Source organism: Hyperolius riggenbachi, chromosome 10, assembly GCF_040937935.1.
Source record: "Hyperolius riggenbachi isolate aHypRig1 chromosome 10, aHypRig1.pri, whole genome shotgun sequence".
In the NCBI taxonomy this organism is placed as follows: Eukaryota; Metazoa; Chordata; class Amphibia; order Anura; family Hyperoliidae; genus Hyperolius; species Hyperolius riggenbachi.
Window position 1 is genome coordinate 200,121,150 of NC_090655.1, and position 11,816 is coordinate 200,132,965.

Below are 11,816 nucleotides of genomic sequence, written 5' to 3' on the forward strand. Positions count from 1 at the left end.
AAGATCAGAGCAGGGAGACAGGCTGTAAAGCCAGTCAACCTATGAAACTTTTCCCTACACCCCTACATTCCTGGCAGTATTGATAAGGACCTGGGGATTGCACACTGCAGGGTCCTAATGCTGCCATGCTAAATTGGTCGCATCGTCGAACAGGGTGTGATAGACATGTGTATGTACAGTGACAAGCACACAAATGACTATGCTGTGTTCCTTCTTTTCTTTCTCTGCCTGATGGATGAGTTGTTCCGCGGATCATTTACGGGTTGGGGTCGGGAGTCATGAGCCACTGTACACATGCCTGATTATCGGCTGTGATGTCCCAGCCTCCTCAATCGCGCATCAGTGGCCAGGAGCATTCTGTGCATGCACAGTTGAGAGGTTTACGAACTGCTTATACCCATAACTCTAGCGGCCACAGGAGCTTGATCAGGGAAGTGCGTGTGGCTGGGACAGCACATGGTGTGACAGCTGCACAACAGAATGGACCTGGTGGACAGCAAGACACCTGAATTACTACAGGGGTCAGGAAGACGCCCCAGGTAAGTAAAATTCAACTTCTTTCCCTCATTTTAAGTCTCCTTTAAGTTAATTACTAATTTAATGCTTCCATAGTCATAGTCTAACGTCCTACCATTATTATTATTATGTATTTATATAGCACTGACATCTTCTGCAGCACTTTACAGAGTACATAGTCATGTTACTGGTTGGTTACCGCACCTTTAATAAAATGAATGAGGCATGGATCCCGGAGGGCTACTGCCTGCTCGAAGACTTTTATCTCAGTCCCCACCCAGCATCTCTGCCTGCCGCATGACTGACTGACACTGAGCCAGTCTGCTTGCTAGTACCATCATAAAGTTCTATAATTAACTTCCCATCTCACCCAGGCCTCTGCTACATGCGATGCCACGCTGGTCTCAGTGGCGTAGCTACAAACCTCTGGGCCCCGATGCGGAATCTGGATGTGGGCCCCCCCCCCCCCGGCAACAACAGCCCCCCCTCCCCCGACAACACCCGACGGATGCACACACATATCAAAATCCCTATAGCCAGCTATAGGTACCCCCAGTATAGGTAGTCAGGCATAGGTAAGCCAGTATAGTTGCCCCCGGTATAGGTGAGATAGGCAGGCGCCGCCGGTATAAGTTAGATAGATAGGTGCCCCCAGTACAGGTTAGCTAGGTGGGTGCCTCTAATATAGGTAGCCAGAATAGTTGCCCCCAGCGTAGGTTAGATAGGTAGGTACCCCCAGTATAGGTTAGTTAGGTAGGTGCCTCCAATATAGGTAGCCAGTTTAGTTGCCACCTGTATAGGCTAGCTAGGTGCCCCCAATACAGGTTAGATAAGTAAGTGCCCCCAGTATAGGTTATATAGGTAGGTGCCCCCAGTATAAATTAGATTAGGTCGGTGCCCCCTAGTATAGGTTAGATTAGGTAGCTGCCCCCCAGTATAGGTTAGATTAGGTAGCTGCCCCCCAGGATAGATTAGGTAGCTGCCCCCAGGATAATTAGGTAGGTGCCCCCCAGTATAGGTTAGATGAGGTAGCTGCCCCCCAGGATAGATTAGGTAGCTTCCCCCCAGGATAGATTAGGTAGCTGCCCCCCAGGATAGATTGGGTAGCTGCCCCCCAGGATAGATTAGATAGCTGCCCCCCAGGATTAGGTTAGAATAGGTAGGTGCCCCCCAGGATAGATTAGGTAGCTGCCCCCCAGGATTAGGTTAGATTAGGTAGCTGCCCCCCAGGATAGATTAGGTAGCTGCCCCCAGGATAGATTAGGTAGGTGCCTCCCAGTATAGGTTAGATTAGGTAGCTGCCCCCCAGAATAGATTAGGTAGCTGCCCCCAGGATAGATTAGGTAGGTGCCCCCCAGTATAGGTTAGATTAGGTAGCTGCCCCCCAGGATTAGGTTAGATTAGGTAGGTGCCCCCCAGGATAGATTAGGTAGCTGCCCCCAGGATAGATTAGGTAGGTGCCCCCCAGTATAGGTTAGATTAGGTAGCTGCCCCCCAGGATTAGGTTAGATTAGGTAGGTGCCCCCCAGGATTAGGTTAGATTAGGTAGGTGCCCCCCAGAATAGATTAGGTAGCTGCCCCTAGGATAGATTAGGTAGGTGCCCCCCAGTATAGGTTAGATTAGGTAGCTGCCCCCCAGGATTAGGTTAGATTAGGTAGGTGCCCCCCAGGATAGATTAGGTAGCTGCCCCCAGGATAGATTAGGTAGGTGCCCCCCAGTATAGGTTAGATTAGGTAGCTGCCCCCCAGGATTAGGTTAGATTAGGTAGGTGCCCCCCAGGATTAGGTTAGATTAGGTAGGTGCCCCCCAGGATAGATTAGGTAGCTGCCCCCAGGATAGATTAGGTAGGTGCCCCCCAGTATAGGTTAGATTAGGTAGCTGCCCCCCAGGATTAGGTTAGATTAGGTAGGTGCCCCCCAGGATAGATTAGGTAGCTGCCCCCAGGATAGATTAGGTAGGTGCCCCCCAGTATAGGTTAGATTAGGTAGCTGCCCCCCAGGATTAGGTTAGATTAGGTAGGTGCCCCCCAGGATAGATTAGGTAGCTGCCCCCAGGATAGATTAGGTAGCTGCCCCCCAGGATAGATTAGGTAGCTGCCCCCCAGGATTAGGTTAGATTAGGTAGGTGCCCCCCAGGATAGATTAGGTAGCTGCCCCCAGGATAGATTAGGTAGGTGCCCCCCAGGATAGATTAGGTAGCTGCCCCCCAGGATAGATTAGGTAGCTGCCTGTCCCCATAATGGAGGGGGGGCCGCAGCCGCGGGGAGGGCAGCCCGACCTCTCCCTCCCTTCCTCTCCCCGGGGCCCCCCCTCAGATGCAGAGTAAGCGGCTAACGGAAGCGCTATAGGCAGAACTCACCTCCGTCCCTGGTTCCAATCGCCGCTGATCTCCTCTCTGGCTGGCTCTGCATAGATGCTTACACACGCAGCTTCCTGTTTAGCCGGAAGCTGCGTGTGTAAGCATCTATGCAGAGCCAGCCAGAGAGGAGATCAGCGGCGAGTGGAACGCAGGGAGGTGAGTTCTGCCTATAGCGCTTCCGTTAGCCGCTTACTCTGCATCTGAGGGGGGGGCCCGGGGAGAGGAAGGGAGGAAGAGGTCGGGCTGCCCTCCCCGCGGCTGCGGCTCCCTCCTACCAGCGCGAACGGGCGCATGGCCCTGCAAACGGAGATGGGCCCCCCGGGCCCCTCCCCCGCCTCCTCAGGAGCCGGGCCCGGTCGCCAAGGCGACCGCTGCGACCACGGGCCCTACGCCCTTGGCTGGTCTGTTCACTTGAGCAGCACACACTAAATTAATAAAACATTTTAGTAAATTAGATTGACATTTTTTGTTCTAAAAAACAAATATATATATATTTTTTTAGAAATAACAACGCCCAAGCTGGTCCGTTCAGCTGAGCAGCACGCACTAAATTAATAAAACATTTTGGTAAATGACATTGAAATCTTTTTTTCTAAAAAACATTTTTTTAAAAAAAATAACAATGCCCAAGCTGGTCTGTTTAGTTCAGCGCACATGCAGCATCACACACACCTAAGGGCCTTACATAACCCTTAAGGTGGCTACTAATGATCCAATCTGTTTCATCCAATTTTACCAAAACTATGTAGTAGAAGAGTAATCTGAGTGAATATATTGAATGGATACTATAGGCAGTTCCCTTATATTACATAGAAATGGTAAGATTGGATTGAAAAAATTGGATCATTAGTGTCCACCATTACATTACCACTCTGGACACAGTCAGGGCAGGTATATCACTCCCAGCTCCCCAGGGCCTATTCCACATCCAACATTCCAGTGCAGTAATAGCATTTTTTTCAAAATAACAATTACTTTCTTCACAAATAACATTAACAATTTTTTTCTGAAATTAAATTTGTATGTGTACATGTACCTCCCAACATTTTGATTTTTAAAAACGGGACATTTAGGCCACGCCCCTGGCCACACCCCAACCCCCTAGTCACGCCCACCCCACAAAAAAAGTTTTTTTTTTACAATTATTAATCACTCCCAAAGGGGAGGCGCTGTGAGGGTGCCAGTGGGTGAGGAGGAGGGTGAGAGTGGCCGTGGGCGGGCAGAGAGAGATCGAGGCACCAGCCCGGTATGCGGCATGGATGGCCGCCGCCCACCGCCATTACACTTCTCCCTCCCTCCCTCCTAACATGCCCCCCAGTGTCCCCTTCCCCCCGCAGAGTAAAATGGGCAGCGGTCGGAGCGGGCAGTAAGTCTTCTCACTGCCTCTCCGCTGCGTACCGGGATCTCCTCTGATCTTCTTGCTTCCTGTGACGTCAGCAGCGCGGGACAGCGGGACGGCCCCCCAAAATCGGGACCGTCCCGCCGAAATCGGGGCGGTTGGGGCCCCTGTGTGTAAACCTGCATCATCATGTGCAGAACCAAGTCACTGCATCTCTGGCACACAGCGTTGGGGCAAGGGTCCAGCTAACCACTGACAACTGGTCTGCAAAGCATGGTCAGGGTATGTATATTACGGTACCTATGTCGCACATTGGGTAAACCTGCTGACCACTGAAGCAAGCCTCCACTGCGTGGCTTTGCTTTGGAGTTGGTGACTCCCCCACCATGAATGGCAGACAGGCCTGCTGCCAGCCTGCCACCCACTGAACACCAGTGGCAACTGGCAAGCCTCCACTGCGTGGCTCTGCATTGGAGTTAGTAATACCACCACCACGAATGGCAGGCCTGCTGTAATTTGTTTTAATTTTATTTTTTTTGTACAAAAATAGTTTTAAATTTAAATAACATTGAAATTTAGTTTTGTTTTTTTAAATAACTTTGTATTTGTGTTGTCTTTATTAATTTTTTTTCATAAAAAAAAACAAAAAAAACTTTCAAAATAATTTTTTACAAATAAATTTGACATACAGTATATGCTTTAAGAAATTAGTTTGTAGACTGAGCCTGTCTGGTGTCTGCTTCAGTTGAGCGTGCATGCTGAACCACACCAGCACACCTAAGGGCCTTACAGACCTGTTAGCGCTTAATCTCGGTAAACGCAGCGTTAAGGCCTTGTTCACATGTAAAATTGAAATCGCTGACTCCAGCGTTTTGCAATTTTTTTCACTTTTTTTTAGCACCTCCAGGCGCTCACCTGCACGCTGTGTTTTTGGCAGGTATTTTGTAAGCATTCTTGGGGGGAGATTTTTTATTTTTAGCTAGTTTTTAGCCAGATTTAAAGAGCCCCTTACCTAAATAATTGCAATTAGTATAATTCATCTTTTAATGATTATACTGGGCAGGATATATAAGGAGAGTGGTACCTGCAATGTTTTGTGGGTTTGTAGAGAGGAGCATAGCGATGGAGGAAGAGTTGGTCTTGTTCTTATCTGCTTTTGCTTTCATGGGATGAGGGTCCAGGCCTCGTTGGTACTGGGTGCATTCCATGAATGTGGGAAGAGATTGGAAGGGACAATTCCAGTATATGTTCCAAGATTTGAGTGCTAATCCAGAGAAAATCTTTGCTTACACTAGGATGACTATAGCCAAGTAAGTATAACTGTTTTTTGGCATTTGTCTGTGTAATCACCATGTGTAAGTTATATATTGCCCCTTCAAAGGCATTTTATATTGAGATATGTTTATTTACTCAAATGTCAACATATCTGACCACAAAGTCCTTAGGAACAGCTGTAGGCAATCAATTTGCGCCCACTATACCCTATGTTGTAAGTATATGTAACTCACATTTTCAGCTCTTTCAACAATGCATCAACCAGTAATTGTGAACCTTATGAATGAACAAAGACTAAGTAATTTGTTGGTTTAACTTTTTATGTTTTTCTATTGTCATTAACTGACTCCATATTTTTTTGGATTTCAATATATACAGTGGGTTGCAAAAGTATTCGGCCCCCTTGAAGTTTTCCACATTTTGTCACATTACTGCCACAAACATGCATCAATTTTATTGGAATTCCACGTGAAAGACCAATACAAAGTGGTGTACATGTGAGAAGTGGATCGAAAATCATACATCATTCCAAACATTTTTTACAAATAAATAAGTTCAAAGTGGGGTGTGCGTAATTAATCGGCCCCCTGATTCAATACTTTGTAGAACCGCCTTTTGCTGCAATTACAGCTGCCAGTCTTTTAGGGTACTGTATGTCTCTACCAGCTTTGCACATCTAGAGACTGAAATCCTTGCCCATTCTTCTTTGCAAAACAGCTCCAGCTCAGTCAGATTAGATGGACAGCATTTGTGAACAGCAGTTTTCAGATCTTGCCACAGATTCTCGATTGAATTTAGATCTGGACTTTGACTGGGCCATTCTAACACATAGATATGTTTTGTTTTAAACCATTCCATTGTTGCCCTGGCTTTAAGTTTAGGATCCTTGTCTTGCTGGAAGGTGAACCTCCACCCCAGTCTCAAGTCTTTTGCAGTCTCCAAGAGGTTTTCTTCCAAGTTTGCCCTGTATTTGGCTCCATCCATCTTCCCATCAACTCTAACCAGCTTCCCTGTCCCTGCTGAAGAGATGCACCCCTAGAGCATGATGCTGCCTCCACCATATTTTACAGTGGGGATGGTGTGTTCAGAGTGATGTGCAGTGTTTGTTTTCTGCCACACATAGCGTTTTGCATTTTGGCCAAAACGTTCCATTTTGGTCTCATCTGACCAGAGCACCGTCTTCCACATGGTTGCTGTGTCCCCCACATGGCTTGTGGCAAACTGCAAACGGGACTTCTTATGCTTTCTGTTAACAATGGCTTTCTTATTGCCACTCTTCCATAAAGGCCAACTTTGTACAGTGCATGACTAATAGTTGTCCTATGGACAGAGTCTCCCACCTGAGTTGTAGATCTCTGCAGCTCGTCCAGAGTCACCAAGGGCCTCTTGACTGCATTTCTGATCAGCGCTCTCCTTGTTCGGCCTGTGAGTTTAGGTGGATGGCCTTGTCTTGGTAGGTTTACAGTTGTGCTATACTCCTTCCATTTCTGAATGATCGCTTGAACAGTGCTCCTCGGGATGTTCAAGGCTTTGGAAATCTTTTTGTAGCCTAAGCCTGCTTTAAATTTCTCAATAACTTGATCCCTGACCTGTCTTGGACCTGTCTTGTGTGTTCTTTGGACTTCACGGTATTGTTGCTCCCAGTATTCTCTTAGACAACCTCGGAGGCCCTCACAAAGCAGCTGTATTTGTACTGACATTAGATTACACACAGGTGCACTCTATTTAGTCATTAGCACTCATCAGGCAATGTCTATAGGCAACTGACTGCACTCAGATCAGAGGGGGCCGAATAATTATGCACACACCACTTTGCAGTTATTTATTTGTAACAAATGTTTGGAATCATGTATGATTTTCGTTCCATTTCTCATGTGTACACCACTTTGTTAATTTTTTAAATGTTAACAGTAGACACAACAACATGTGTAGCTATGTCCTGGAAAAATTGTGGCCCAGACTTTTAGGGATAACTACAGTGTGCCAGCTGCCTATATGTCCTACATAAGCACTGTTAATTACATTAAGGTAATTATTTTGTAAAAATAAGAGCACTGTGGGCTCAAATATAAAAAAGAACAATAATCTGAATAAAAAATAAAATGTAAACTTTACAACTTAACCTTCATCAGCATATTGTGGGTGGAAGGAGGCCACATTACATGTCAGTCATAAACAATAATTGAGACATGCTGTTTGTGTCACTGTCACAGGTAAATTTTCCCGGGCTAGTAAAAAAGGGCGCACAGGGATAGTGGACAAAAAGGGCGCCGCCATAGACTGCAATGCAAAATATCGGCTATTCGGCGCCTGACAGGAAAAAAGGACGCCCGAGAAATAGCGGTTACAGGGATTGTGTTAACAAAAGTTTTCGTTTACAAAATAACGTTTATAACAAATATCGTTTACAAGTTCGTTTTGAGTTTGTGTTATACTTATTTTTTCGTTTTTAAAGAGAATCTGTATTGTTAAAATCGCACAAAAGTAAACATACCAGTGCGTTAGGGGACATCTTCTATTCCCCTCTGTCACAATTTCGCCGCTCCTCGCCGCATTAAAAGTGGTTAAAAACAGTTTTAAAAAGTTTGTTTATAAACAAACAAAATGACCACCAAAACAGGAAGTAGGTTGATGTACAGTATGTCCACACATAGAAAATACATCCATACACAATCAGGCTGTATACACCCTTCCTTTTGAATCTCAAGAGATCATTTGTGTGTTTCTTTCCCCCTGCAGCTATCTTCCACTGAAGTGTCAGGCTGTTTCTTCCTGCAGAGTGCAGACAGCTCTGCCTGTATGTAATTCCTCAGTATGTGAAACAGGGATGCTCGGATGTGCCTCATCCACGAATTCGGAAATCCGCGTGGTTGCAAAAAAAAAATCTGCATTCGGCCCCGCCGCATGCGGATTTTCGTCCGCGTCCACGCAACCACGCGGATTTTCTGCCGTGAATGGCGTAATCACGCGTGGATTCCCGCCCGGAGGCGGATTTTCTTTTAACATTAATAACAAAGCCCCCATACATGCTACAATCCCCCAAATTGCATGGATTATCGAGGTGATAAGGGGCAACATAACTTCAACATAAACAATTTCCCCCAAATTTTTTTTTTCTAGAGAAAATGGATTTTAAAGTGAAATCAACACTTTAAATGGGGCTATTAATTGGTAATAAGTGGTTTTAAAAAGGGATATACGCGTTAAGCAGTCAAAGAGGTGAAGGCGAGTTCCAATGGCACTTGGCGGCGAAGGTACCGCTGGAGGAGGATGAGTGGCTGACGCCAAAAAGGCCCCAGAGAGGTTTTTGTAAAAATTTTTTTGTTTTTTTTGCAGCAATTAGCAATGACATCGCAGCAGAGTTGTCAGTGGACACGGGCAGTGTGAACGCAGAGTGCAGTGGTGGTAGCAACTGAGTCAGGAGAAGGACTATGCTGGCGGTCAGTTCAGCAGCACAGAAGGACCACAGCAACATACTGGTAGTAGTAGTAGCACAGCGTCATAGTGCTGGCCAAAAAATTAAATGCACCCGGTGACCCGGGCAGTGTGAACGCAGACAGAGTACATTGGTGGAAGCGAGTGAGTCAGGAGGTGGAGGACAATGTCGGCGGTCAATTCAGCAGCACAGAAGGACCATGGCAACATACTGGTGGTAGTAGTAGCAGCACAGCGTCATAGTGCTGGCCAAAAAATTAAATGCACCCGGTGACCCGGGCAGTGTGAACGCAGACAGAGTACATTGGTGGAAGCGACTGAGTCAGGAGGAGGAGGACAATGTGGGCGGTCAGATCAGCAGCAGCAGCACAGAAGGACCATGGCAACATACTGGTGGTAGTAGTAGCAGCACAGCGTCATAGTGCTGGCTAAAAAATTAAATGCACCCGGTGACCCGGACAGTGTGAACGCAGAGTGCAGCAGCGGGAAGCGACTGAGTCAGGAGGAGGAGGACAATGCGGGCGGTCAGTTCAGCAGCAGCAGCACAGAAGGACCATGCCAACATACTGGTAGTAGTAGTAGCAGTAGCAGCACAGCGTCATAGTGCTGGCCAAAAAATTAAATGCACCCGGTGACCCGGGCAGTGATAACGCAGACAGAGTACATTGGTGGTACCGTGGTAGCGACTGAGTCAGGAGGAGGAGGAGGACAAAGCGGGCGTTCAGTTCAGCAGCAGCAGCACAGAAGGACCATGGCAACATACTGGTGCTAGTAGTAGCAGCACAGCGTCATAGTGCTGGCCAAAAAATTAAATGCACCCGGTGACCCGGGCAGTGATAACGCAGACAGAGTACATTGGTGGTACCGTGGTAGCGACTGAGTCAGGAGGAGGAGGAGGACAAAGCGGGCGTTCAGTTCAGCAGCAGCAGCAGCAGCAGCACAGAAGGACCATGGCAACATACTGGTGCTAGTAGTAGCAGCACAGCGTCATAGTGCTGGCCAAAAAATTAAATGCACCCGGTGACCCGGGCAGTGTGAACGCAGAGTGCAGCAGCGGGAAGCGACTGAGTCAGGAGGAGGAGGACAATGCGGGCGGTCAGTTCAGCAGCAGCAGCACAGAAGGACCATGCCAACATACTGGTGGTAGTAGTAGCAGTAGCAGCACAGCGTCATAGTGCTGGCCAAAAAATTAAATGCACCCGGTGACCCGGGCAGTGATAACGCAGATAGAGTACATTGGTGGTACCATGGTAGCGACTGAGTCAGGAGGAGGAGGAGGACAAAGCGGGCGTTCAGTTCAGCAGCAGCAGCAGCAGCACAGAAGGACCATGGCAACATACTGGTGCTAGTAGTAGCAGCACAGCGTCATAGTGCTGGCCAAAAAATTAAATGCACCCGGTGACCCGGGCAGTGATAACGCAGACAGAGTACATTGGTGGTACCGTGGTAGCGACTGAGTCAGGAGGAGGAGGAGGACAAAGCGGGCGTTCAGTTCAGCAGCAGCAGCAGCACAGAAGGACCATGGCAACATACTGGTGGTAGTAGTAGTAGCACAGCGTCATAGTGCTGGCCAAAAAATTAAATGCACCCAGTGACCCGGGCAGTGTGAACGCAGAGTGTAGTAGCGACTGAGTCAGGAGGACAAAGCGGGCGGTCAGTTCAGCAGCTCAGAAGGAGGACCATGGCAACTTACTGGTAGTAGTACCATAACATCTAAAAATTAACCAAGGTAGGCACTAGGCAGGTAGTAACTTTCTTTATAAAGGCAGGCATAGTTAACAACAGCACATGCAGCAGCCACTTCATGTCCCCCTGTGTCCGACAATAGGGGCCAGGAACTCACCTTCCACCCAAGCCTGGTTGATTTTCAGGAAGGTGAGTTTGTCCACAGAGGCGTGGGAGAGCCGAGAGCGCTTCTCTGTGACCACGCCACCGGCCGCACTAAAGCATCTCTCTGAGAGGACACTGGAAGGAGGGCAGGATAGGAGTTCCAGGGCGTACTGGGAAAGCTCGCTCCAGATGTCCAGTCTCTTGACCCAGTACTCCAAGGGGTCCACGGGGCTGTCGGTGTCATTGAGCCCGCTGGATGACCCCATATAGTCAGACACCATGGTGGTCAGTCGTTGCTTGTGCTGGTTGGTGGTGGATGCTGTGGCGGGCACCTCTGTTCTGGGCTGCTGCACTGCATACAGGCTCTTGCTTAGGCTCTTCAGGTCTCCGGGGCGCCAGTTGCTGCTGCTGCTGCTGGTGGTTGTTGTTGTGCTGCTAGTGGCAATGGCAGGCACCTCTTGCTGGCTTGGCAGAGCAGTTGCAGTGGGGGTGGAAGGCTGGGGGAATGCTTCCAGTAGTCTGCGCACAAGGGCCTCCTTCAACTCCCTTGTGCGTTGCTCGGTGGTGGATGGCGTCATTAAGTCTCCCAGCTTCCCCTTCAGACGGGGATCAAGCATCAAGGTAATCCAGATGTCCTCCCTTGAACGCATCTGGATCACCCGGGGGTCCCTGCGAAGGCAGCGCAACATGTGCACAGCCATGGGAAACAAGTGGGCCCTGCCAGCAAGATCTTCCTTGTCCTCGCCATTGTCCCATAATGCATGCCTGTCCTCTTCCTGTGCCATGTCGTTGTCCTCCTCAAACCGCCATCCACGTACAACACCTGCTGCACTCTGCTCCTCCTCCTCATTCAGGTTAGGGACCTCCAACTCTTCCACTACCTGCTGTGAGCCGTCCTCTGAGCTGGACTGTGCTGCCATCTGCTCCTGTTCTTCCAACTGCCTCAGGGCTTCATCCCCACGTTCAATTAAATTGTCCATTGCCTGCTCCAGTAGACAAACCAAGGGCACCCACTGGCACACAGAGGCCCGCTCCTCACTGACCATCTTGGTTGCCTCCAGG